The sequence below is a fragment of the Phascolarctos cinereus genome, unplaced genomic scaffold (assembly GCF_003287225.1).
Source record: "Phascolarctos cinereus isolate Bilbo 61053 unplaced genomic scaffold, phaCin_HiC Scaffold_2;HRSCAF=192, whole genome shotgun sequence".
NCBI classification, from domain to species: Eukaryota; Metazoa; Chordata; class Mammalia; order Diprotodontia; family Phascolarctidae; genus Phascolarctos; species Phascolarctos cinereus.
Genome location: NW_027555625.1, coordinates 233,305,781 through 233,333,158, shown reverse-complemented (window position 1 = coordinate 233,333,158; position 27,378 = coordinate 233,305,781). Strand labels below are relative to the sequence as shown.

The window sequence follows — 27,378 nt, the reverse complement described above, 5'->3', positions numbered from 1 at the left end:
CAATCCATCTGAATTCAATCAAGCACTGACTACACATACAAAGCTCTTCGCTAAACCAGGGAATAGAATGATGAAAAGACAACACAGTCCCTGCCCTCTGCAAGCTTTGTACTAGTAGAAATGTGACATATATACAAATGAATAGAGTTAGATATGGACAAATAGAAAATAGAGACAGGGGGATCTAGGAAAATTTGAGGAGGGACAGGTCACCTCCAGCTGGGAAGGCTTCATCAAGGTGGTAGCATCTGAGCTTGAAGGAAGAAGGTTGTTAAGACTAGAGATGAGGTCAGGGCACATTCCAGGTGTAAACTATTTTTCCTTTCATATGTGAACCTTTTAATTGCTGAAAGGGACAGGAAAAAGAACATTGTTGAAAGGAAATAACTTGAGAAGAAACACGACCTCTCAGATAATATGTTGAGGACAGATACAGACTGTTCTGAGGACCAGAGAGAGAATTGTCATCCCTCAAATAGTTGTGCTTAGAGAACTTGTTTGCAGACTGAGTACTGAAAAAAAATGGTTGCAGGGCATTATGGTTATTATGCATCATTTAGTACAGTGCCTGACACCTAGTAGGTGCTTAATAAATATCTATTGACTGACTAGTTCATCAGCTAATTTGCAAGTGATTATTTTCCAAGTTTCAAAGGTAATAATTGAGAAATTAGAAAGCAATTCATTGTTTGGGGACTATGAAAAGATTATGTAAAAATTGTTGGAGTCATACAATAAGGTTGATGTTTTTAGTTTTGCCTCACAAATTAGAACTGGATCATTGCTTATGAGGGGGTTCTGATTGGAGGAGAAGGAAAAAGAAGGAGGAGGAAGGAGGAGGAAGAAGAGGAAGAAGGAGGAGAAGGAAAAGGAGGAGAAGGAGAAAAAGAAGAAGAGGAGGAGGAGGAGGAGGAGAAGGAGGAGGAGGAAGAGGAGAAGAAGAAGGAAGAGAAGGAGAAGCAGAAGAGAAGAAGAAGAATGCAGTAGTCAGAACAGAAGGCATAGGAGGTAATAAGAAAAGCTGCTCAGAGAACAAAGAATACAAGATCTGAGCTGGAAGGAAAGCTTTGTAGCTGTTCGGGAGCCATGCTGGTTGAAAGAAATAACCTGCATTTTCTGAGAGCTGATTGACTCATTGGAACATAGCTCAATCCTACTGCTGTGTGTAGGGAGCTGCCCAGACCCTATTAGAGGGGAAACCTCATGTTAGGGAGAGGGTGGCTATGTTGCCCTCTATTACCTTCTTTTGTTTGAGAGGAAGAAACAGAATGAGAAAGATGGGCTTTGCCTCTATTTTTGGCGTGAGAAGAGGCTTGGTTTTATTGAGAGATAATTTGACAAAACTGAATCCCCTGATATTTGAATATCGAGGTAGTAGAAAGATCTTGATGTTTCATAATAAATATATTTGAATATGTATTTTAGGCATTTATATTAATAAACAAATTATATATAAAATATATTTATATATTATATAAATATATTTTAAGTAGGCTGGAGGGTGTACCAGAAGTGGAAAGTGAGCAGTGGGATGGGGCCTTCTCATTATATGCTAGCTGCAGATAGGGGCTCACCAATCATCTCTCTCTCTCTCTCTCTCTCTCTCTCTCTCTCTCTCTCTCTCTCTCTCTCTCTCTCTCTCTCTCTCCCCCCCCTTTCTCTATCTTTCTCACATACACACACATACACACACACACACACACACACACACACACACACACACACACCCCAAGTTACTCCAAGGATCCTGAAAGAAAATTTGAGTAGTAGCTGCACGATCATGATTATAGTCAGCCCTCCTCTTGCAAAAGATATGAGGATAGGTTGGTGGAACATGAGCTCCCAGAGAGAGAGAGAAGAGTGCTCAGGTGCCATGTTAACTGCCACATCCAGCTACATAGGCATGAGAGACAGCCAGCACAAATATACAGGGGCAAGAGATAGCATGTTGAGTCTAGGAACCAGTCATTAATCTAACTTGTCCGGTAACCAGAGTACAAAAGAGAGTAATGTAGAATAAGGTTAGAATGGTAGGTTATGACCCTAGTGGGTTATTGTTCAGTCGTTTCAGTCGTGTGTGACTCTTCATGATCCCATTTAAGGTTTTCTTGGCAAAAATATTGGAGTGGTTTGCCATTTCCTTCTGCAGCTCATTTTTTACAGATAAGGAAACTGAAGTATATAGAGTTAAGTGACTTGCCCAGAGTCTCACAGCTAGTAACTGTCTGAGGCCAGATTTAAATTCAGGAAGATGAGTCTAGGCCCCACATTCTATCCCTGAACCACCTACCTGCCCTGAAAAAAAATATTGTAGAAGGCTTTAAATGCTGAACTATTTTATCCTCTATGAAACAGTAAACTCCTGAACATTTTTGAGCTAGTGGTTAGCATGGTCACATCTGTGCAATGTTTTACAGAACAAGCCACCCTAATAGAAATCAAAAGCAGGAGAGACAGAACGTCAGATTCTCAGCAGAGACTGAAGTGTATCTAGAACCTGGGGAAGTAGTTGGGGGGTGGGGACGAGCTCTTCTTATGAATGTTACAGCTACAAGACACCTTAGAGATCATCTAGTCAGTGCATCTCAGAATTAGAAAAGACTTTAATGCCCTCTATGACACCCTTGACCAGAGTTCATCCAGCCTCTGCTTGAAGACCTCCAATGGTGGGTAGTTCACTACCTACCCAGGCAGTCCATTCTATTTTGAGATGATGTGTTTTTTTCCCTTGACATCAAGCTAAAATCTTCTTCCCTATGGTTTCCTATGGTTTCCACCCACCATTCCTCCTTCTGTCCTCTGGGACCAAAGGGAACAACTCTTGGCTTGGACTGGAGCCCCTCACCAAGCTACTTGCCTTCATCTGGATGGGTTCCTGCTTGTTAACATCCTTCCTGAAATGTGGCACCCAGAAGTGAAGGGAATATTCCAGATGGTATATGATAAGTGTTGAGAGGATGTGAGAAAATTAAAACACTAATGCACTGTTGGCGGAGTTGTGAACTGATCCAGCCATTCTGGAGAGCAATTTGGAACTTTGCCTACAGAGCTCTCAAACTGTGATCCAGAAATATCACTACTGGGTCTATACCACAAAGAGATCCTCCCAAAAGGGAAAAGGACCCATTATTATTTATAGCAAAAATTATTTATAGCAGCTCTTTTGTAGTGACAAAGAATTGGGAATTGAGGGGCTGCCCTAATTGAGGAATGGCTGAACAAGTTGTGGTATATGATTGTAATGGAATACTATTGTGCTATAAGAAATGACAAGCAGGATGATTTCAGAAAATCCTGGAAAGACTTACATGAACTGATACAAAATGAAGTGAGCAGAACCAGGAGAACATCATACATAGTAACAGCAACATTGTACTATAACCAACTGTGAATGACTTAGCCATTCTAGGCAGGACAATTATCCAAGCAATTCCAAAGAACTCATGATGAAAAATGCTACCCATATCCAGAGAAAGAACTGATGGAGTCTTGATGTAGATTGAAGCATACTATTTTTCACTTCATTTTGTGTGTGTGTGTGTGGTTTTTTTTCTTTGAGTCTGTCTTCTTTCACAACATGACTAATATGGAAATATGTTTTGCATGATTGCACATTTATAACCTATATAAAATTGCTTACTGTCTCAGGGAAGGGGGAGGTGAGAGAGGGAACTCAAAATTTTAAAAAAAAATGAATGTTAAAAATTATCTTTACTTGTAATTAGAAAAAATAAAATATTATTTAATTTTTTAAAATTAGCGTGTTCCTCCCACTGCCCCAGTTAAAAAAAAAAGGCCTTCAATATATATCTACATAGTCTAGCAAAGCAAATTTCCACATTAGCCATATCTAAAAATGTATGTCTCTTTCTGTTTTTGAAGCCCATCACCTCTCAGGTACCTAGGTGGTATAGTGGGTAAAGTGCTGGACATGTAGGCAAGAAGATCTGAATTCAAACACTCACTAGCTGACTCAGACACTTACTAGCTTTATGACCCTGGACAAGTCATTTAACCTCTGTCTGCCTCAGTTTCCTCAATTGTAAAATGGGGATCATAATAGCACTTACCTCCCAGAGTTGTTGTGAAGATCAAATGAGATAATATTTATAAAGTATTTAGTATAGTACTTGGGATATGGCAGATGCTTAATTAATGCTTGTTCCCTTTTACCCCCTCCTTCCCACCCCTCAGCTGGAGGCAAGTACCATGTTTCATCCTCATTCATTTTGGACTCAAGGTTTTTCATTGTGTTAATAAGAATTCTGAAGTCTTTCAAAGTTGTTTCCCCTTATAATGTTGTTGTCACTGTAGAAATCATTCTCCTAATTTTCTGCTTACTTCACTCTGCATCAGTTCAAAAAGGTCTTCCAACTTTCCTCTCAAATTACGCATTTCATCATTTCTCACAACACAATAATATTCCCTTACATCCATATATCGCAGTTTGTTTAACAATTACTCCTTAGTTTCCAACTTTTGGCTACCACAAAAAGAGCTGCTCTAAATTATTTTTATATGTATAGATGTACCTGTTGTACATAAAGATGGGTGCACCAATTCACAGCCCAACCAACAGTGCACCAGTCTGTTTTCTCATAGCCCCTCCAATATTTGCCATTTTCCTCTTTTATCCTCTTTGTCAGTCTGATGGGTGAGGTAGAATCTCAATTTGTTATTAGTGATTTAGAGGAAATTTTCCGTATATTGGATCTCTCCTTTGAAAGCTGCCTGTTTATATCCTTTGATCATTATCTATTAGAGACTGGCATTTAGTCTTATAATTTTGAATCAGTTCCGTGTCTGTGTGTATATGTGTGTGTGTGTGTGTGTGTGTGTGTGTGTGTGTGTGTAAAATGAGACCTTTATCAGAGAAACTTGCTGCAAAGATTTTTTGCCAATTACCTGTTTCCTTTCTAATTTTTACTATTTTAGATTTATTTGCATGAAACTTTTTGTTTTCTATGATCAAAATTACCCATTTTATCTTGATTCTCTCTATCTTAAGTTTAATCATGAGTTTTTCTCTATTCATAGATGCAAATGGTCACTTCTTGTGTTGCCTCCCCATCAGAATATTAATTTCTTGGGAATGGGGATCAATTCATTTCTGTCTTTGTACCTCGCAGCACTTCGTACAGTGTATGGCAGATACTGAGCATTTAATATGATTGATCTAGTTGTGTTATTACCCCCATTTCAAAGAAGAGGAAACTACCCAGCAGGTATGAAGGTCATGCTTTCCCTGGCGATATTGTGCCCCCACCCTTCCCAAATACAATTCCAAGACAATCTGATGCTGTTGCTGAACCCTCAATTTCCAGGCCTAGCTCTCCTCTGTCTCCCTAGATCTTAAAAGGTCACCTAAGAAATTAGGCCATCTGCAGGCAAAGGGGTGTAGAAATCTATCCTGCACTAAGTGCTTTTTACAAATGTTTCCTCATTTGGTATGGCAGAAACTAGGCATAGACCCAAATCTCACACCATATACCAAAATAAAGTCAAAATGGGTTCAGGACTTAGATATAAAGGCTGATACCATAAGTAAACTGGGAGAACAAGAATATTTACCTATCAGATCTATGGAGAACAGAAGAATTCATGACCAAACAGGAGATAGAGAACATTATGAAAAGCAAAATGGATAATTTTGATTACATTAAATTGAAAAGTTTTTGCACAAACAAAGCCAATGCAACTAAGATTAGAAGGAAGGTAGAAAATTGGGAAAGAATTTTTACAACCAGTCTTCTGATAAAGGCCTCATTTAAAAATATAGAGAATTAAGACAAATTTATAAGAAACAAGCCATCCCAATTGATAAATGGTCAAAGGATATGAACAGGCAGTTCTCAGATGAAGAAATTAAAGCCATCTATAATCATATGAAAAAATGCTCTAAATCATTATTGATTAGAGAAATGCAAATCAAAACAACTCTGAGGTACCACATCACACCTATCAGATTGGCCAACATGACAAAACAGGAAAATGATAAATGTTGGAGAGATGTGGGAAAATTGGAACAATACATTGTTGGTGGAGTTGTGAAATGATCCAACCATTTTGGAGAACAATTTGGAACTATGCCCAAAGGGCTACAAAAATGTGCATACCTCATCCAGCAATAGCACTTCTAGGCTATATCCGAAAGAGATCAAACAAATGGGAAAAGGACCCACATGTACAAAAATATTCATAGCAGCTCTTTTTGTGGTGGCAAAAATTGGAAATTGAGAGGATGCCCATCAATTGGGGAATGGCCGAGCAAGTTGTGGTATATGAATGTAATGGAATACTATTGTTCTATAAAGAAATTGATGAACAGGCTGACTTCAGAAAAAACCTGGAAAGACTTATATGGTCTGATGCTGAGTGAAGTGAGCAGAACCAAGAGGACTTTGTATACAATAGCAGCCACGTTATGCAATGACTAAGAATGTTAAACTGAACCCTTCTCAGCATTACAAGGATCTAAGACATCTCCAGAGGCCTCGGGATGGAAAATGCTGTCCACATCCAAAGAAAGAACTATGGAAGCCAAATCGCTCTCACTTATTTTTACCTTCAGTTGAGTTTTGTTTCATCTTTCTGATGGTTCCTCCTATTGGTTTTAATTTTTACTTACAACTTCACTCATGTGAAAATATGTTTAATGGGTATGTAAATGTAAAGCCTATGTCAGATTGTGCGCCGTCTTGGGGGGGGGAGGGAGAAAAAGGGAGAAAAAATTTTCAACTCAAAAGCATATGGAAAAAAAAAATTTTTTTTTAAATAAAAATTTTTTTAAAATTTAAAAAAAAACACAAAAAAACAAATGTTTCCTCATTTGATCCTCACAGCAAGCCTGGGAGATAGGTGCCATTATTATTCCCACCTCAAAGTCACAGAAACTAAAGCAGACAGAGATTAAGTGACTTGCCCAGAGTTGCACAGTCAGTAAGTTTTTGAGGATGGATTTGAACTTGGGTCTTCCTGCCTCCAGGCCCAGAACTCTGTCCAAATGAACACGAGAAGCCAAGCGTATTGCAATGTGTGCATCACCCCCACCAGCAGAGCAAGAGTAGAGGCAGAAGTAGAAAGAGTCCTTAACTTGGACTTGAATTTGCATCTCAACTGTGCTACTGAAAGCCTGTGTGACCATGAACCTCACTTGCCACCACCACCCTCCAGCCTTGGTTTCCTCATCTGTAAAATGAAAGGGCAAGCACCCCAGATGATCTCTAAGCTCACTTCCACTTCAAAATCCTAAGAAACCAATGGTTCTACTACATAACCACTCAGTGTAGACAAAACTTATATTTGAATAAACATTAACATCCATCCTGAAACACCCTCTTCCCCCTGAATGCATAAATACCACACACTTAAGCTCTCAGTACCTTTGTTCAGGTTTTCTTCTATAACCAGAATGTCTTCCCTCCCCCTCTGCTCTACAGGAAGTGATGACCACCGGCCCACACACGTCCAGACAGTTACCACCTAGACAGGTCACTGAAGTCAAGTCAAAAGATTGTCATTACAGCCACCAGGAACGATGTCTCCACAGACCAGCAATTTTCTAAGGACTAATGCATCTGGTTATTTTTCTCCCTTATGTGCCATGGTGAGTATCAGCTTCAAAGCAGAAGGAGGTGAGCTGCTCTGCTACAGAAAAATAGTTCTGCCTTGGAAGCCTTAAGCATCAGTATTTGGAGGCCTAGAAACTGTAAATAACTCCTGGCACTATGGAAAGGGGAAAGGCAGAGTGGCGTAGTTGACAGCGATAGAGAGCTGGCCTTGAAGCCAAGAAAATCTGGGCCCAAGTCCCACCACTGACACATACTGCCGTATGACCTGGATAAATCAGTGAGTTAGTCAACAAGTATCTATCAAGCACCTACTGTGTGCCAGGCACTGTGCTAAGTACTGGAGATACAAGGAAAGGTAAGAGACAGTGCCTGCCCTCCGGGAGCTCACAATCTAAAGTCAATGAACTTCTCAGGTTTCCAGACAATTCTCAAAGATGAGATGTTGAAGAGAGGGTACCAATTTCCATTGGTCGAGTAAGTTTCCTCATCAGACAGTTCCCTATACAAATGAATCACAGGTCCAGTCCTTCATCCCAAAGGTGAAAAAGCTATAGGTTTGGAGTCAGAGACCTTTAGTTCAAATCCTCTCCCTGCCATGTTCTACAAGGTACAATACTGAAACTTTCTGGGCCTAGGATTCCTCATCTGCAAAATGAAAGTGTGGCCCTAGATGACGTCAGAGGTCACTTTCAATGATAAGTCTGGGGACTCTATGAACTCAGAGGGGAAGAGGGGCTTCTAAAGCATTTCCATACTGAACCTTTTCAGGCTGCAATAAATCCTATTTCTCACAAGTTAGTCAATTAACAAGCCTTTATTAAGCTTCTTTTATGCTTTAAGAACAATGCAAGGCACTAGGGATACAAAGAAAAAAGTGAAGCAGTCCTTCCCCTCAAGGAGCTTATAATCTAGCCAAGGGAAACAGAGAAAGACAGACAGAGGTACAGAGAGAGACAGAGACAGTAAAGGCACAAGAAAATGAGAGGGAGGGAGAAATAAGAGAGGAGAGAGTTGGAGAGACAGAGACACAAAAGAAAGAGAGGGGGAGAGGAAGAGAGGGAGAAAAACAGTGTGTGTGTGTGTGTGTGTGTGTGTGTGTGTGTGTGTGTGAGAGAGAGAGAGAGAGAGAGAGAGAGAGAGAGAGAGAGAGAGAGAGAGAGAGACAGAGACAGAGAGACAGAGAGAAACAGAGACAGAGAGAGTGAGGTTCTTATAAGGTAGGTTTGGGGAAAAGGCACTAGCAGCTGGGGTTTCAGAAAAGGCCTCATACAGAAGATGGCACCTTACCTGGGCCTTGAAGAAAACAAGGGATTTCAGCAGAGGTGGAGTCGACAGTGAGGATATTCCAGGCCTGAGGGATAGACAGTACAAAGACCCCAAAGGGGGTCATGAAGAGGTGGACACAACAGAACAACCATAAAAGCTTCAGACTCCAGGGCCAGGGCTCGATCCACTGCACCACCTAGCTGACCCTAACAAACAACCCTAATTGATAAACTGTGTACATTAGTCTTCTTTTCTTCCAGCTCTGCATTCTACTCATAACTACATTTATTTTCAAGCCTTTCTCATCTCTCCTACTTGATTAAAAAATCCTTGAGAGCAGTGCTGAATCTCAATTTAATTCAAATTCATCAAACAGTAATTAAGGGCCAGCCTACTATGTGCAAGGCATGGTCCTCAGCACAGGAGATGCACAGACAAAAATGAAATAGTTCTTGCCTTCATGGAGCTTACACTCTACTGAGAGGATCCAATATGTATTACAAGCAAGTAAATGCCAAGGATATACAAAATAATTTCAGGAAGGAGAGAGTCAGCAACACCTGGAAGTATCAGAAGGGTTTCCCGTAGGAGGTGGCACTTGGGCGGAGCTTTGAGGCAGAGAAGCTAAAGAATGTATTCCAGACATGGGAGGCAGACTGTGAAAAACAGTATTTGGGAAAAAGTTATTGTTGTCTAGTTATGTCCAACTCTTCATGACCCCGTTTGGGGTTTTCTTGGCAGAGATACTGGAGTGGTTTGGCATTTCCTTCTCCAGATCATTTTATAGATGAGGAAACTGAGGCAAACAGGGTTAAGTAACTTGCTCAGGATCTCGCAGCTAATAGGTGTCTGAGGCCAGATTTGAACTCACCAAGATGAGTCTTCCTGACTCCAGGTCTGGCGCTCAATCCACTACCACCTAGGGGATAGTTAGCAAGCTAAATTGACTAGAACTGCCAAAAAGGAAGTAATATGAAATGCAAGTGGAATGTTATGTGGAAGTAGAAGTGGAAAGCACGTGGGGAAAGATTTTACATTCCAGGATGAGGATTTTATATTTTTTCTTAGAGGCAATAGGGAGCAATAAAAGATTTGGGAGGGAAGGATAACAGGGTCAATTCTGGTTTTTAGGAATCTCGATTTGGTAGATATGTGGAAGACAGTTTGCATGTTCCATGTTCCATGTCTTAAGATCAGTTTCAGCTCTTACATTCCATGTTCTATGTTCAAAGATCCTTTCCAGTTCTAACAGTATTTATTTTAGTATCTAAGGTCTAGTATTGTGATTCCAGATAATTCAGTCCAGAGGAAAGGAAAGTTGGCAGAGCAGAGACCTAAGAAAATAAGAGAGATCTTTAAAGCCTAAGGGGGAATGGAGGGGTTGCAAAATGGTATTCTTCTCTCTCCTTAAATTAATCTCACTTTGAGGAAAAGAGTATCCTATAGGTAGGATGAGAAGCTGATTTTGCCTCTGCCCAAGGCTGATACCATTGCAGAAGAGTCATTTTCCAGAAAAACAACTCCTGACATCTGATCAGCTTGTCCAAAATCTCTTTTCTAAGAGTGATGGCAGAATCAGGTACCAAAGGTGAACAAAGAGTTTAGTTTGGTTCTCCTATATGGTGGAAAAAGAGTACCCAGAAGGAACAAAGTAAGGAAAATATGATTTTCCTCCTGCTCCTGGCTAAAAAATAAGCCTGCTCCAATTCAATTCTTTTTTTTTTTTTGCCTTTTTTGAGACAACTGAGGATAAGTGACTTGCCCAGGATCACACAGCTAGTAAGTATGAGAGGCCGGATTTAAACTCAGGTTCATCTTGACTCCAAGGCTGGTACTCTATGTACTGTGACACCTAGCTGCCCCTCAGTTGAGTTATAAATACAGAGTTAGCTCCCTAATGTTTACCCTGCTGCTCCTGAGAAGCAAGCTCCATTTGCATCCTCTCTCTGAGATGAAGAAGAAGAGAGTCCCCTTCACATGCTAATGACCATCTCTTCTGGGATGACTGCTCCCAGGGCCTCTGATATTCTTCTAACTTATTGGGCAGAAGGGACAATAATATATTTGGAAGGAAGTATCAGATGCTAGAATCATGGTATTTCAGAGCGGAAAGGAGAACTTAGCAATCACTTAGTCCAATCTTCTTATTTATAGAGGAGAAATACAGTTTAGTAGATGGATCCTTAACCTTTTTTTGTCATGGACCCCTTTGGCAATCTGTGAAGTCTATATTCTTTCTCAAAATAATGTTTCTAAATAGATAAAATGAAATACATAGGATTACCAAGGAAACCAAAGGTTAGTGAAAATATTTCTTTTTTTCTTACCCAAGTTGATGGACCCCCTAAAATCTATCTGCAGACCCTCATGGGTCTGTTATGAATCCGGGTTATGAATCCCTGTACTTGAGAAAAGATCTCAGAAAATTGCAAGAAAACCTGGATTCGAGTTTGATACTAGATAGACAGACAACTGACAAAGCATTTAAGTGCTTACGATGTGCCAAGCACTGTGCTAAATACCAGCGATATAAATAGAAAGAGCAAAGGAGTCCTTGACATCAAGGAGCTAAAGAAAGAAGAAAACACATAGAAAGGGGACATCAAGGCGGGGAGGTAAGTGATAGATGAGCATGGAAGTGGTGTGGAGGCCTGGTTGCAGGCAAGATTAGACAACAACTCAGAGTCAGGGAGCCAAAGTCAAAGTCTGAGGTTGAAATAAGGATGCAGGAGGGGAAGATGAGGATGATGTGAGAGTGTAGACAATATGATGAGGATATGGGCAGGAAGTGGCATGGAGGTCCAGTTTGAGGTAAGATGAGACAACCTATCATAATTAAGGGACTCAGCAGTGGAATCCAAGAATTTATAGGGGGTGTAGAGAGAGAAAATGAGATGATGACAGAAGTGTAGACAACATGGTAAAGAGATGGCTGAAAACCCTGCTTGTATGTTCTATGCGAATCATTTTGCCTCTCAACTTCAGTTTTTTTTCCATCAAAAAACTGGGGCTACTGTTACATACATTACCTCTCCCACAGGATGGTCATGTGGAAAGCATTTTCCAAACCTTAAAATCAGGGCTATATAAATGTGGGTGGATACCACAGTCGGGAAAACTGATACCCAAAGAAGGGCCAGGATTCTCGTGGCTAGAAACAGAAGTAAGGCTCAGATAAAGGTCTTCTGGTCCAAAGCTCTTTACATTAGATCAAGCTGCCTCCTGTTCAATAGCTTCTTCCTTCTGTCTTTGGATCCCAGGTTCAAGAGACAGACACAACAGATGAGTATATACAGCACAAAGTAGACAACTGGTAATCATCATGTTAACTTTTTTGCCATTTTTAGTGGCTTTTCAGTGATGTCTGACTCTGTGATTCCATTTGGGTTTTCTTGGCAAAGACACTGGAGTGGTTTGCATTTCCTTCTCCAGTCCATTTTACAGATTGAGGAAATTGAGGCAAACAGCTTTAAGTGACTTTCCCAAGGTCACACAGCTAGTATCTGAGGCCACATTTGAATTTAGGTCTTCCTGACTCCAGACCTGGCACTCTGTCCACTGCACCTCCTAGCAGCCCTGAGTTAACATAGGTTCAACTAAACAACTTGGGCACCTCCAAAAATAATCATTTTGGGCAATGATAAGAATTAGCCATCTTTACTGATCAAGTGAACCAATTAATTATCTGGACTCACACTGTTTTCTATATTGACATGGCTCCAGCTTACCCTGGTTCTGGGGAAACCAAAGTGGCTCTCACCTGCCCAATCACTAGGCTTCAAGTCCTACTATTCAGACTAGCAGCCTGAGAGGGCTAGTAGAACCCTGAGATGCCACCATCTTTGGGAGGTTTTGACATCTCCTTCTCTTAAAAATGTTGTGTATTATATGTGGACTTTTTGAAAACTGAAGTGAGTCTGAGTTTTTTTTTTGAGGACCTTTTAAAAATTTCATGAGACCCCTTGATATCATTGGATACATTTACTGAGGGTTCCAAAACGAGGAAAGAAAATCACTAACTATAACTAGTCCCAGGATGAGGTACTGGAGCAGATTCTAATTCCAGCTCTGCTGCTAACTATTTGTATGACTGGGTAGGATAGTCTTCTTCTCTATAAAACAGGGAAAATGTGCCTATGCCTTATCCTTCTCACAGGGTTATTGTAAGACTTACATGAGAACATATGGGTAGAAGCACTTTGAAAACTGTAAGGAAGGATATAATTGTAGAAGTTTGTTATTATTGCCTTTCCAGGCTCATCCCTGCTACCTACTCATTCTCACTCTACTCACTCTAAGCTCCAGCCAAAAAAGACAATTCTTTGTTTTGCCCTATACTTTCTTGTTTCTTAGTACAGTGTTTGCTTTGTCCTTTCTCCAGTGGTTAAATCACTACCAATTCTTTAAAGCTGAAATTAAATGCTACCTGCTCCAGGAAGTTTTCCTCTTGATGCCACATAGCACTTTGTTTTGTGCATCTCTGGTGCATTTTTCTATTTTGTTGTGTATTCAGTTGCCTTTAGTGTTGTTGTTGTTGTTTTTTAATCTCCTTTCTAAGAGTAAGTTCCATGACAGCAGTGACCTGTGCTCTGCACACACCTAAGAAATTTGTTTGGCATGAATGAGTGACTAGGTAAGTAAGTATTCAGAGCTACCTCATAGATTCTCTGGTCCAACATCTTTACAGAGAAGACACCTGAGACCTAGAGACTTGCCCAAGGCAAATTAGCATCCAGTTGTTCAGTTGTGTACAACTGTTCGTGACTCCATTTGGGATTCTCTTGACAGAAACTGGAGTAGGCTTGCCATTTCCTTCTCCAGCTCATTTTGCAGATAAGGAAACTGGGGTAAACAGAATTAAATGACTTGCCCAGGGTCACACAGCTAGTAAGTTCCTGGTGCTAGTTTTGAACTCATGAAGTTGGGTCTTCCTGATTCCAGGGCCAGCACTCTGTGCACTATGGAGCCACCTACTGCCTTTAGAATCCAGCTAAGGACTGACCCCCAGTTTAGGGTTTTCCCATTACCCCAGTGTGGAGTTATCTGTATCGATGTCTTATCCCAACCTACTAAACTGTAAGATTCTTGAGGTTTTGGACTGCAATTCAGTTAAAACTTTCTCTCTTCCCCCAGTATCCAGTATAAGACTTCATAGGTAATAAATGATTAATGAATTTGCCAAATTGTTATTCAGAAAAAGGGAGTGAGAAAGCCTATCTGTAGAAGGGCAGGCCCAAACAAGTTAAAACAGCACCGGGGGAAAAGGACTCATTCTAACTGTTTAGCTGATGTCCCAAAGGCTCAGCTTGGGAGAGTTCTCTGTTGCTAGGAAAGGAAGATGCTATCAGGCCTCAAGTCTGTCTCTGTGTGGAGGTGTGGAGGAGTATAGAGTGCTAGAAGCTGAAAGGATGCAGTCTGGCTGTCAGCAGCTACAGGGCCTACCATCTTCACTCTCCTCTGGAAACAAATGGAAATAAATGGCAGGCAGAGGAGGGCAAACCAGGCTTCCAATCAGAATGAAATAATAGGGAAAGCAGCCCAGAAGCAATGCAAAGTCATGACTGAGGGGACAGAAAATCTTCCACTGCAGCAATGCTAATTCTCCAAGTGGTGCATTGTGGCTAGGAGCTCAGAGCTAGATCAGGTCTGGGTCCTCAGCAAAGCAGATCCTTGAAGGGACTGATCCAAGAGCTGTTTGCCCTGTTCATTTTGAGCACACTATAATTGATCTCTTTCTTCCTGTCTCTAAATCAAAACCAGCCCTCACGAATGGCAGCCCCACTGGCCTGGAGAGCATTAGCCTGGTGCCAAGAAATGAAAGCCTGGAATTCAACAAAGGACTGGCAGGAGGTAGAAATATCGTTATTTTCAGGGATTAGAGCAAAGAATAGAAGCATTTCTTCTCCATCTGGGGCAGAGGGGATACCATTTGTCAACATGTGACACTTGAAGGATCAAAAAAAATCACAGGGGTCACATAATTTACAACTATATGAAACCATACAAATCATTTAGTCTAACCCCTCCCTTACACACACACACACACACACACACACACACACACACACACACACTCACTCACTCACTCACTTGAAGGAGGAGCAAAATGAAGAGCCCAGAAAAGTGAGGGGACAAAAACAACTCCAAGTCTTACTGGTAAGAAGAAGGAGATCCTGAATTCAGCCTTTCTTTTCATCCAAATGGACACATTGCTACCCCTTGTTATGATTTCCCTATTGTCAACATTCAGCAAGTACTCTTAAAGTGCCAGTTACCTGAATTATAAACTCCTCGAGGATAGGGGGTACCTGAACTTTGTATGTTCCTAGCACCTACAGTATTTTGTACACAGTATCAAAGATAATGAATCTTTTATTACTTGGCATGGCAGCTCCCTCTCTCTTCTTCACAATTTAGCAGACTTGTTTATGACTTACTACAGCTAGCTACATTTATTGCCTAGAAGCCAAATCTATGGTCAAGCACCATAGTTTGTTTTTGTAAGTTTTGTTCAAGGAACACAGCACTAAACCTTCCCAGGATAGCACTCCAAGGCTAGATTTCAGCATGGATCCCCTGAGGGAAGACAGAGGTCCACTGAAGAGAGAAGAGGTGTTGCTTAATGGTTTATTACGAACATGATATCTATAAAGACCTGAAAAGGTCAAAGGGAGAGAGGGATTCTGGGATCAAACTGTGTTGATATGATTTAACATTGATCAAGAAAAATGAGTTGGAGACAGCGTTGTATAACAAAAAGAGCATCTGACAATTTAATACAAGTATTTATTAGCCCCTACTGTGTGCAAGACACTATTCTAGACTCCAGAGATACAAAGATGAAATATTGCTTCTTTCTTCAGGAGCTTACATTCTCCTGAGGCATTGGGGGTAGGAAATAAAAGCCCTAGATTCTACTTCCTGTTCCACTGCTACTTAGCTATTTAACTTTGAGCAAATCATTTTCTCTTCTGGGCTTCAGTATCCCCATCTGTAAAATCAGGAAGTTAGGCCAGATGATCTCAAAGGTCTTGTCCTGTTCTAACATTCTATGTTCTCTGGCATTCCACTATATTACAATTTAGTACTAATAAGTACTCTGTAATTATGACTAAGTACTATGTACCTAGACCTGTGCTTGGCATCAGATTAGGCAGGGAGAGGAGCAAGAGGGAGAGATGGGGAAAAAAAGTACTACGTATTTCCTTTCAAAAAGCTTGTAGTCTGTTTAAGGGGGAAAAAGACTAACATAAGTGAAACCATTAGAAAACAACATAGGGTAGGACATAACTTAGTGCTTATACTGTGCAATGCAGTAGGAAGTACAAGGTAGTAGGACTACAGGAAAAAGGTAGTAGGAGTACAAAGTAGTAGGAGTACAGGAAAAGGAGATATTAGAAAGGCCTGGAGCAGTCAGGCAAGATGTCATGGGAGAAGTGAGACCTGGTCTAGGCCTCAAAAGATCATACATTTAGACAGGCAGAGGGGAAGGAAAAAGACAAAGGCAAAAGTCAAATGAACTGTCTCAATAGGTAACAAGTCTCCTGGGCCTGGAGGTCTTCAAGCAGGAGCTAGGCAACCACTTATCGGGAAAGAAATAGAGAAGATTCTTGTTCAGACAAGAATGTCCTCTGGGGTCTCTTGCCACAACTGGGATTCTGTATCCTGCAAGGGAAGAGTGAAAGCAAAGGCACAGAGTCAGGAATGAACCTGGGTCCGGGGGAAGGTAGAGATTGTAAGACTAGCTTGACTAAAGCAAAACCAGAGAGTCTTTAGGGAAAATTGAGAATTACCAAGGACAGAACAGGAGCACTGCAGGCTAGAGTTTGGGTCTAAAGTATAACACTGTAGCACTCTCTTCAGGAAGAATCTGTTAAGATCTCACATCATACCAGGCTGAGGGAAACTGAAGGCAGGATCCTTGGATCCTTGGATCCAGTGTTTTCCTGGGAAGCAGCACCCCATGAAAAACTTTTCAAATGTCCTCGTCTCAAACAGGAACTGCATTTCTGGGGAAAAAAACAAAACCACTGGAAATCAGGGAAGGTAAGGAACTCCAAACAAGAGTGGCGTGGGTAAAAGGAAAACTCAAGGCTCACTATTAAAATGAGGCAACAGATGAGGAAACTGAGCTTCAGAAAGGGGAAATGACTTCTCCAGGGCCACTAAGCTGTGTCTTGTTACTCCAGAGAAGCATGGGATGAGAGAAGATGGATTGTAGACTGTCAAGAGTTGGAAAGGGCCTCAGAAATCATCTAGTTTTAGACCAATCACTCTCTATCAGAAATTCCCCCTGCTACAGCTCTAAAGTTTGAAGCGGTCCTCCCTCGCCCTCCCCAGAGTCAATCCCAATATACTTTGAAACAGGTCTGATTGTTAAAGCAGTTTTAAGGTATTTCCCGAGGGATCAGCAACTAAGACTTTGCCTTTACAGGGTCCTCATTACAATATTCAAATCACTTTCATATATGCTGTCTCCATAGGTTCTTAACCTAAAGCCCATGGGATAGATTTCAGGGGTTCCGTGAACCTGGATATGAAAAAATTATATCTTTATTTTCATTGACTTTTGTCTGACTTTGTAATCCTATGTATTTTATTTAATCCATTTTTAAAACAGTTTTCTGAGACAGGGAACGTTGGTTTTACCAGACTGCCAAAGGGGTCTATTGTTCTTCAGTTGTTTTCAGTCCTTTCTGGCTCTTTGTGACCCCATTCAAGGATTTCTTGGCAGATATTGGAGTGATTTGCCATTTTCTTCTCCAGCTCATTGTACGATGAGGAACTGAGGCAAACAAGGTTAAGTGACTTGTGTAGGGTCACACAACTAGCAAATGTTCAAGGCCAGATTTGAACTTAGGAATAACTCCAGGCCTAGTGCTCTATCCACTTTACCACCAAGATGCCCCTAAAGGGGTCTATGTTACACAGAAAAGGTTAAGAATCCTACACTTTGGGGCAGCTACGTGGCGTGATAGATAGAGTACTGGCCCTGGAGACAGGAAGACCTGACTTCAAATCCAGCCTCAAACCAAACACTTGACACTTACTAGCTGTGTGATGCTGGGCAAGTCACTTAACCCCAATTGCCTTAAAAAAAAAAGAATACTACACTTCTAAATAATATCCTAGTATGTAAAACTTTTTGAGAGGGAAGTATAAACTCTAAGATATGTATTTGGTTCTGCCCATCTGAATTATGTTATGGGAAGGGAGTACATTTACAGTGACAATTATTTAATGAGTTTACTACATACTGTCATTTATCATTAATGGTTCATTTATATAGTGCTTCACATTTCACAAAGTGTTTGCTTCACAACCTAGCTATGAGATAAATAGTGCAAATATTATTATATCCATTTTACAGCTGAGGAAACTGAGACTCATTGTAGTTAAATGACTCACTGAAAGTCACAAACAATAACCATGCCGTGTAGGCTCAGTGTTCATTTCCTTATTTTATGTTCCATTTTTAGCAAAAGCTGTTCTAGGGTAATAATTGAACTTCCTAGACATTAAGCCCATTGCATCCCTAACCTCAAAAAAATTCTAGAATTTTAGATCTAGAAGGAATTTTTTGGATTATACGATCCCTTCATTTTGAAAGAAAGCAAGTCATTTCACCTCCTTGAGGTTCTATAAAAGAAGGTGGTTGGACAAGATGATCTGTAAGGTCTGACACAACTCAAAATCTACGTCCCCTTGAACACAGAATAGTGGGGCTGGAATGGATAAACATTATTTAGTCCAACCCTTTCATTTTACTAATGAAGAAACTGAATCCCAAAGAGGTAAGATGAAATGCCCAAGGTCACACAGATAATCAATGACTTTATTTTGTGTAGGCACAAAAAGAAACTCTCTGCTGGTTGCTGAAAAACCTTCTTTCCAGGTCTCCAATAGATGCAAAAACATTATGCCAAGCATTCATTTTTCAAAAAAAAATTTTCTGGATCTTTTTCTGTTTTTGCTTTTTGAGCAAAGGAAAAGAATGAAGGAATGAAAGAGAAAGGAAGGAGGGGAAGAAGGAAAATGGTAGGTGGGGAAGGAGGGAGGATTAGTAGGTAGGAGAAGGAGGAAAAGAAGAAAGAAAGGGGAAGAGGGGAATGAGAAGAGATTGCAGGTGAAGGGATCAAATGGGGGAAAGAATAAGGCAGGAAGAAGGGAAAGAAAGAGGAAGGAGAAGAAGAAAAGAAAGAATAGGGGAAAGGGAAAGAGGAGGGGAAAGGAGAAAAGTGGAAGGAGGAAGAGAGAAAGGGGAAAGAAAGAGAAGAAAATGGAAGGATGAGAGGAAGGTAGGATTGGAAGGGTAGGGGAAGGAAAGAGAAGAGACAAAAGAAAGGAGGGGAGGTGGTAGAAGAGGAAGAGAGAGTAAGTAAACAATGGGAGAAGGGAGAGGAAAATGGGTAGAGGGAGAGTAGGGAAGACGAGATAATGGGGAAAAGAAAGTGGAGGAAGTACAACAGGGAGGAGGGGAATCTATAGGAGAGGAAAGAGAGAAGGAAGAAAAGGGAAGAGGATGAAGATAGAAGGCAGAGGAGAATACTGGAGGGGAAGTGAGGGAAGGAAGAGTATTGGGAACAGTGAGGAAGAATGAGGAGGAAAGGTAAAATAGAGGGAGTGAAAGAAGGCGGAAAGGATGAAGAAGGGGAAGGGTGGGGGATGCAGAAGGAGAAACGAGAGAGAGGATGAATCAAAAGAAAAGGAGGAAGGAGGCTGGAGGAAGGGAGAGGGAGGAAAAAGAAGGCTGGGAAGATACTGAGTAGAGGGAAGAAGACAGGATAGGAAGGAAGAGTGGGACAAGGAAGGAAAGAAGACAGGAGAGAAGGCAGGAGGAAGAGGGGGAAGGGAAAGAGCAGGAGGAAAGAGGAAGGAGGAGAGAAGAAAAGGGGGAGTGGAGAAGGGGGGAGGGAAAGGAGAAAGGCGGAAAAGAGCATGGGAAAAGATGAAGAGGCTGAGAGAAGGCTAAGCAAAGGATGGGGTAAGGCAAAGGAGCGGGAAAGAGGAGGGAGAAAAAGAATAAAAAGACGGAAAAAGAGGAGGAGGCAAGAGGAGGGAGGAAGAACAGAGGAGGAAGGGAGAAAAAAGATGGGAGGGAGGAGAGAGCAGAGGAAAAGGTGAGAAGTGGTAGAGGAGAGGAAGAAGGAGGGAGAAGATGAGGGAGGAGAAAAGAGAGGAAGGAAGAGAGAGAAAGATGGGGAGGGGAGGAGGGGAAACACACACCCTTCAGGTGGCCCCGTGATTTCTCACCTCCCCAGCGCCCAGCTCCAGCTCGCTCTCTGCGGGGTCGGCGGAGAGAAGCCGGAAAAGCGCTGATCCTCAGGCTCCTACCAAGTCCCAGCACTCACTGTCTCCACTCCTCACCCCTAACAACTTGACGCTGAGCAGCAGCAGCAGCGCCTAAGCTGAGCCAGCGGCAGTGAGCAAAGCAACAGTTTCCCGGGGAGGAGACCTGTCCAGGACGGGGACCCGCGGTAAAGCGACTGGAGCCGTGCTCCGGCCAGGGATCTGGGAAGCGGTCCCGCACTCTTGGAACGCTCCGGGGGGCTGGGGTCAGTGTCACATCCTGAGAGCTAGAAGCTAGGAGTTAGGAGCCAGGAGCCGGGAGCTAGGGAGCGGGTGGGTCTGCATGCCTACGCGCATCCCGCACTGCTGGGGATGGGGGTGGGGGCAGCGGAAGAGGGTGGTGGTGAAGGAGCCCTGGGACGCTTGCCAGGAGCCCACGCAGGTGTGAGCACGTGCTGGGAGGGCTGAAGCAGCCCGGCAGTCCGAGCGTCAGGGCCCTGGGAGTAGGACAAGCTCTGGTCCCTAGGCGCTGCCCCCTCAAACACTCCCTCCCTCCCTCCTCTCCCAGCGTTCAGCACCCAGCCTCTTTTCCCCCTCCCTCTCCTCCTCCCTCCAACCCCCAAGCGTGCCTCCACGCCTGGAGCTGCGGCTCCCTCCCAGAGCAGTGCAGAGCCGAGCCCGGAGCAGAGCAGAACCAAGAGGGGTGAGGCTAGCGGGGCAGGGAAGGGGCACCGGCTGCCTCCCGGTGACCACGCCCGCCGTGGCTGGAGCCTCTCAGGGAAGAAGCTGAGAGCCCTCCTATTCACCTCCTCCTTCTCCTGTGCCGAGCTTAAGCCGGGAAAGTTTTCCCGCGGGTAAGAAGCTCTTCCCAAGACCAGGGGAGGGAAAAGGAGGGTGGTCCAGACGTCTGACCGCGTCCCCCAGTCTTCACATCTGGCCTTCTGGACCTTAATCTCACAATATCTGATTGCCCCGGATCAAGATTATTTAGAACTCAGCACTGGGGAATTGGGATGAAGGTGGGAAAACCATAGGTTTGGTGACACCCCTCCCCCCCAGGCGTCTGAAATTGGAGGCTGCCGCGTTCAAGAGTGGCCAGAGAGAAAAAGGAACGTATGGTTTGAACTTTGAGCGTTGACCACCTGCTCTCCCGTTCGTATCTTCTCTACCTCGCGTGGCAAAGCTATTAGCCTGTCCAGAGGTATTCATCTTTGTGCACATTTATTGATGGATCCTTCCCTTTCAAGGTTGTTTTCCATTGTATTTTTACGGTTGACCCTGGGGTTAGCAGTCTTTCCTCTGATGTTGGGATTCTAGTTCCTGCAAAAATGATCCCACCGTCCTTTCGTGTGGTTTAGATTTAAGTTGGCTGTTGTGTTTTTACCCAACGTTCTTGTCTGTTTACCTGCTGGGTAAAATGGGGTCTTTCCATCGAGATTTCCAGAAAATGAAGGCATATTTCCTCCCCCAACTTTGAGAGAACCTTTCCTCCTGGGAGTTTATTTCCCCCCGGAAGATGGAAAGACTACCATCCTCACTGGGGGAGAGGTGAGGGAGCTGAGCGCAGTGGAGCTGATTTGGTTTGCTAGAGGCTACTTTGGGAAACTTAGAATCATACGATGTTGGTGCTGAAAGGGACCTACATAAAATGTCAGAACTGGAAGGGACCTTCGAGCAAAAGGTATTAGGACTCAAATGGGTCTTAGAGATCACCTAGTGTAACCTCCTTATTTTACAGATTAGGAAGCTGAAGCCCAGAGAAGGGATGTGAATTGTCTAGCAAAGGGCTCCCTTTCAGGGTGGGAGAAAAGCTGCAGTTGTTAGCACAGTTATTGTAGAAGAGATAAACAATGGAATAGCAGGAAGTCACCCCTATCTTAACTGTTGCCAGAGATTTCTCAGTTCAGACAGTGCCCTGCTCCAGGAAAAAGGTCGTATGTAAGTAAGGGTTTGAGGGCAGCTTCACGTAGTTGTGAGGAAGGCGTAGGCAACTGTTAGGCAGTCGCCAAGTCTGCAGATCTGGGCAAACGTTTATGAATTAAAGATTTCGTCCACTCCTAAAAGAATAGAATTTAAAATCTACTTTAAACCATCTTGTTTTAGACCCACCCACCCTCAAAAAATTCTATGAATTTTGTAAATAGAAATCATACGCAATTGACTTATCTGTGTATGTCTTGTACCCCTAGGAAAATGCAGGCTCCTTGTAAGCAAGAGTTGTTTTCACTTTTGTCTCTGTACTATCTCCAGAGCCTTGTACAACATATAGGTACTCACTGTGTGCTTGCTGAATTAAAGTATTTATTGAAAGCCTTGGTGGAAAAGACAAAGTCTGAAAAGCCTTTCATAATATAAATTGAATACTAATGCATGGATAACAAAAACAACACAGAAGTGAGAGTTCAGAAGACCTAGGATTATAGTACTAGGTCTGTCATTGACTGTGTAACCTTAGACACACCCTCCTGTGAACAGCAGTTTCCTAGTCTGTAAAATGGGGGAGTTGGATTAGCTAACTAACAAGATCTCTTCAGGCTCTGATAGTCCTTGAGTCTATGTTGAATATGGTATGAAAGATTTCAATAGGATGGCTTTCATGGTGAGCAGCTGTGGTGTGAATTTGGGGCTTCCCCTTACGCTAAATCCAAGTTCAAAAAACTGTTGTTGTTTCCCTGAGTTAGTCCCACAGAGATGACTGCACCGGGAGAGGAAGTGGGAGAAAGAAGGGTGGTCTTAAAAGAGATGTAGGAAAAGAATAAGCCTTGATCTGGTGTGCATCTATCTCTTTATTGTTAGGTGAGGAAAATCAGAAATATGGGGGAAAGATTTATCATGAAAGAGAATTCAAATCAAGATAGCACACACTTTAAGTAAGATTGAACTTGAATAAATCTGGAGTAGTTTGGGAGGAAGGATTTAAGACTTAAAAGACACATGATATCAATGGAATGCAATTAAACAAAGGACCTACTATATTTGAGGCTCTGTGCTAGACACTGGGGATTAAAAAAAAAATGAAATAGTCCCTGACCTCAAGCCATGTTCTACAGGAAATAAAACTGATAAACAGAGAAATAAATACAAGCTGATTTGAATCAATGAAGCAACCAACAAGCATTTATCAAGCACTTAATTTTGTGCCAGGCACTGTGCTGAGTGCTAAGACACTTAGACTAAGATGAAATAGGTCTTGCCCTCAAGGAGCTTACATTCTAACAACAGGAGAAGGATAGAAGCTTAACAAAATGGAGTGGGAGGAGGAAATCAAAGAAGGTGGTATCTGAATAAGACATGAAGGAAGAAAAGAAATGCAAACAGTAGAGATAAGAGAGAAACATTCCTGGCACTACAGACATGTACTAGAAAATGGAACTTCAGAATTCAAGGAGCTAATAATAATGGCTGGCATTTATATAATACTTTAAAGTTCACAAAACTCTTTACAAATATTATCTTTCTTCATCCTCAGAATTATTTTACAAATGAGGAAACTGAGATAGATGGAAATTACATGACTTGCTCAGGATCACACAGCCAAAGATCCAGTGTCTGAGGGCTGGATTTGAACTCAGGTCTTCCTGACTCCTGGCTCAGTGCTCTATCCATTGTGATACCCAGCTGCCTCTTAGCTGATAATCCTTAATGAAGACCATTATGGTTTCTCTCCCACTCCCACAGCAGCTAGGGGATATTCCCTCAAAAAAAGAAAAAAAAACTACCTTACAATCATTTTGTATATATTTGGAATGTGTGTGTGTGTTGTTGTCTCCTCACTAAGAATACAAGTCCCCTGAGGAAAGTGACTTTCTTATTTGATTACCAGCACCTAGCACAATGCCTCTCATACTTATTCATGCTTATTGATTAATTCATTTGGAATATAAAGTACATGAAAGGAAAGATAGGCTGGAGGCATAGAGGAGTTTATCCTAGAGGTAATAGGCAGTCACTGAAGGTGACCATCTGGCTACCAATTAAAATTCCCTGCCCCAAGCAGACAGGCTCTAGGCAGAGGATTTGTATTAAAAGGCTAGGAAAGGCAATAGATATATGCAAAGAACCAAAGAAAAAATGGAGCAGGGGATCACTGGAAAAGGATTGGCTAGGGAGGAAGGGATTTAACCTTCTGATCCCCAAAAGACATGTTGATCTCTTCCCTTGTACATATCTCCAGGTCCATATTCCCATTCTAGACACCATTCAGCAAGAATACTGTACATGAAAACCTGTGACCTTGGATAAGTCACTTGATGTCTCTGAGCCTCAATTTCCTCATTTGGAAAATGACACTAGTAATGTACTACCTACCTTCCAGGATTCTTGTGGGGAAATCATTCTGTAAACTTTAAAGTACTGTTTCATTGTGAGTTTCTGTCATCCTGCATTTCCTAAAGCTCACAAATGTATGTATAGGAACTATGAATTCATTCCATCTTAGTGCCTCATCAGTTATAGTGGATGGTTTCCCCCAAGGATGGGAAATACATAACAGAAAAGTACCATTTTAGAAGATACATAAAATTAAAGCTACTATACACACCTCTATGAATATACTTTAAACATCTGTGATTTCACTGCTATCAGAGCCCCCTGCTTTGACCACACCTTTGGAGACAATCTTCATGACTTTCTGTGGCTGAAAAACAGCATGCCCCTGGCCACCCTTCTGGTGATGAGTCATTCTGCTCTCTTTGAGACTTATCGTAGACTAGAATGCCACTACTGGGCTTGTACTCTGAGCCTTTCTAGCTCAACACTGTTGTTGTGCAGTCACGTCTGGCTCTTCTTGGGTCTTGGCAAAAATACTGGAGTGGTTTGCCATTTCCTTTTCCGGCTCATTTTACAAATGAGGAAACTGAGGCTAACAGTGACTTGTCTAGAGTCACACGGCAAGTAAGTATGAGACCAGATTTGAGCTCAGGAAGAGGAGTCTTCCTGACTCCAGGCCTGGTCCTGTAACCACTGCACCACCTAGCTACCCTGCTTCTAGCTTCATAGGAGCTACTAGAATTTGCATTCTTCCAAGAGGGAACCTTGAGGAGCCAGTATCATTGACACAGGATCACAGGATTTAGAGTTCAGAGGGCCCTCAGAGAGCAGCCAGTCTGACCCCCTCACTTTACAGATGAGGCCCAGAGTGGGGAAATTACTTGCCTAAAGTCATACAACTAACAAATGTCAAAGCTAAGACCCAAACTCTGACCTTTTGACTCCAAATCCAATTATTCTTTCTACTACCTCATGCTGCCTCCCCTCTGTGCCATAATAAAGTAGCTAAATAAGGTTTTTTAGCCCACTTTTCTGTGGAGTCTTACAGTTCACAAAGTGCTTTCTCTACCAAAAAACAAAACAAAACAAACAAAAAAACCCACAACCCTTAGACAGGTAGTATAAGGATTATTATATCCATCTGACAGATGAAGAAACTAAGGATAAGAGAGGTCCCATAACTTGCGCAGGGTCACACAGACAATATCAGAACTAGGATTTGAAGAGTTTTCCCAACTCAACTGTGCAAGGTGGCACAGTGTGATAGAGTGCCAGACCTGGAGTAAAAAAGACTCATCTTCCTGAGTTCAAATCTGGCCTCAGACATTGACTGGCTGTGTGACCTTGAGCAAGGCACTTAACCCTGTTTGCCTCAGTTCCTCATCTGTAAAATGAGCTGGAGAAGGAAATGACAAAACACGCTAGTATCTTTGCCAAGAAAACCTCAAATAGGGAGGGTCACGAAGAGTTACACAGATGTGAACAATAACTCCCAACTCAAAACCCAACGGTAATTTCCGTCACATCACACAAATTTAAGGGGGAAAAAAGGCAATTTAAGAAAGATGAACTGACAATTTTTTCCAAAAAAATACTCCAATTGGTGACACATCACAAGGTAGTCACTCTCCACTTAGCTATGTGACCTTGGGCAAGTCATTTCATTTTCTGTGCCTTGTTTTCCTCATCTATCAATAATGATAATGATAGCAGACAGATGGATTATCTTACATTGTTGATGTAGGGCCCAAGATAAGATAATCTCATAAGTCTCAAAGTCCTATGTAAGTGTGAGCTTTTGTTACATATCCATCCACACATATATAAATACTCTTCTTCTTCCTCCCACCTTCACAGGCTTGTCATTTTAAATTTTAAGCGGTTAGAGTGTGGTAGTATTAGGGACAACAGGAGAAAAGAATGATCTTTTGGTGAGAAAAGTAGGGGCTTTGGCAAAGATTGTTTCTCAGCTGGATGTGACTACCTTCTGTCTTTGGAAACAGAACCATATCACAGCAGATGTGGAGTAAAGGGAGGAATGATACAGACCTATCCCCAGCTTCTTTGATGACGCCTCACATTCCCTTGAACTCTCTTTGTTGTTCCAGTCCTGGTAGAATCTTCATGACCCCATTTGGGGTTTTCTTGGAAAAGATACTGGAGTGGTTTGCCATTTCCTTCTGCAGCTCATTTTACAGATGAGGAAACTGAGATAAACAGTGACTTGCACAGGACCACACAGCTATAGTAAGTTTCCGAGGCTGGATTTGAATTTATGAAGATGAGTGTTACTCATTCTCAGCCCAGTACTCTAGCCACTGCGCTACCTAGCTGCTCTGGATTCCCTACTAGAACTAGAGTAGAGAGGAGTACTAATATAGCTTGGCTATGTCTTCAAGGTTGTGCCTATTATAATCAGAGTGGGTTTGTTGTGTATATTTGCCAGCATTGAGCTAGGGGCAGTGGAACAGAAAACCTCACTTCTTTCTGTCTGAATCAAAGCTGGATTCTTTTCTCATGTATTCTTTGAAAGGCAGTATCCTCATCCATTTACCCTGGACCCCACTTTGGAAGATTAATATCTTGACTTTCATAGATTGATACATGGGAGTCTCTAACGACTAGAATAGTCAAACTGTCTATTCATCACTTCAGAAAGATAAAGACAGAGAGAGGAAGGCATAAAGTCAGGACCATAGACCTGTAAGGGCCCTCAGGGGCCAACACTTTTGTTTTCCTTAAACTAAGTCTTAAACAGGTTAAGTGACTTAAACAAGGTATCATAGTTAATAAACGTTAGAGAGATTTGAACCCAGGCCCCCTGACTCAGGGCCAGTGTTCTTTGTATTGCATCATGTTACCTCCCACCCTACTACACCTTTAGTTAATGGCCTAGGTACCAGTTAATGCCAGGATCCTTTCATTGCTATCAGAACTTATTCCATATCCCCTTGCCTTAGTAGATGACAATTAAATTTGGTAC

The 27,378-nt window shown here is 42.0% G+C and overlaps 1 protein-coding gene and 1 long non-coding RNA gene across 6 annotated transcripts in view; one reads left to right on the top strand and one right to left on the bottom strand.

Annotated features, from left to right (window-relative positions):
• Positions 1–15,603: 15,603 nt before the first annotated feature.
• On the bottom strand, positions 15,604–20,179 carry LOC110206665 (uncharacterized). The gene is made up of 3 exons (XR_002323992.2): positions 20,091–20,179; positions 16,730–16,846; positions 15,604–16,502 (listed from the first exon to the last, which is right to left on the bottom strand). It is a non-coding gene; the product is annotated as an uncharacterized LOC110206665 (long non-coding RNA).
• Positions 20,180–20,243: 64 nt separating this feature from the next.
• The window catches only part of KCNG1 (potassium voltage-gated channel modifier subfamily G member 1), a 25,947-nt gene continuing 18,812 nt past the window's right edge, over positions 20,244–27,378 (top strand). Inside the window, exon 1 of one of the 5 annotated variants that reach the window (XM_020984221.2) lies at positions 20,244–20,314. The gene's annotated coding sequence lies outside the window, so the exon portion shown is untranslated. The other 4 variants (XM_020984219.2, XM_020984217.2, XM_020984220.2 and 1 more) reach the window with 4 other exon arrangements.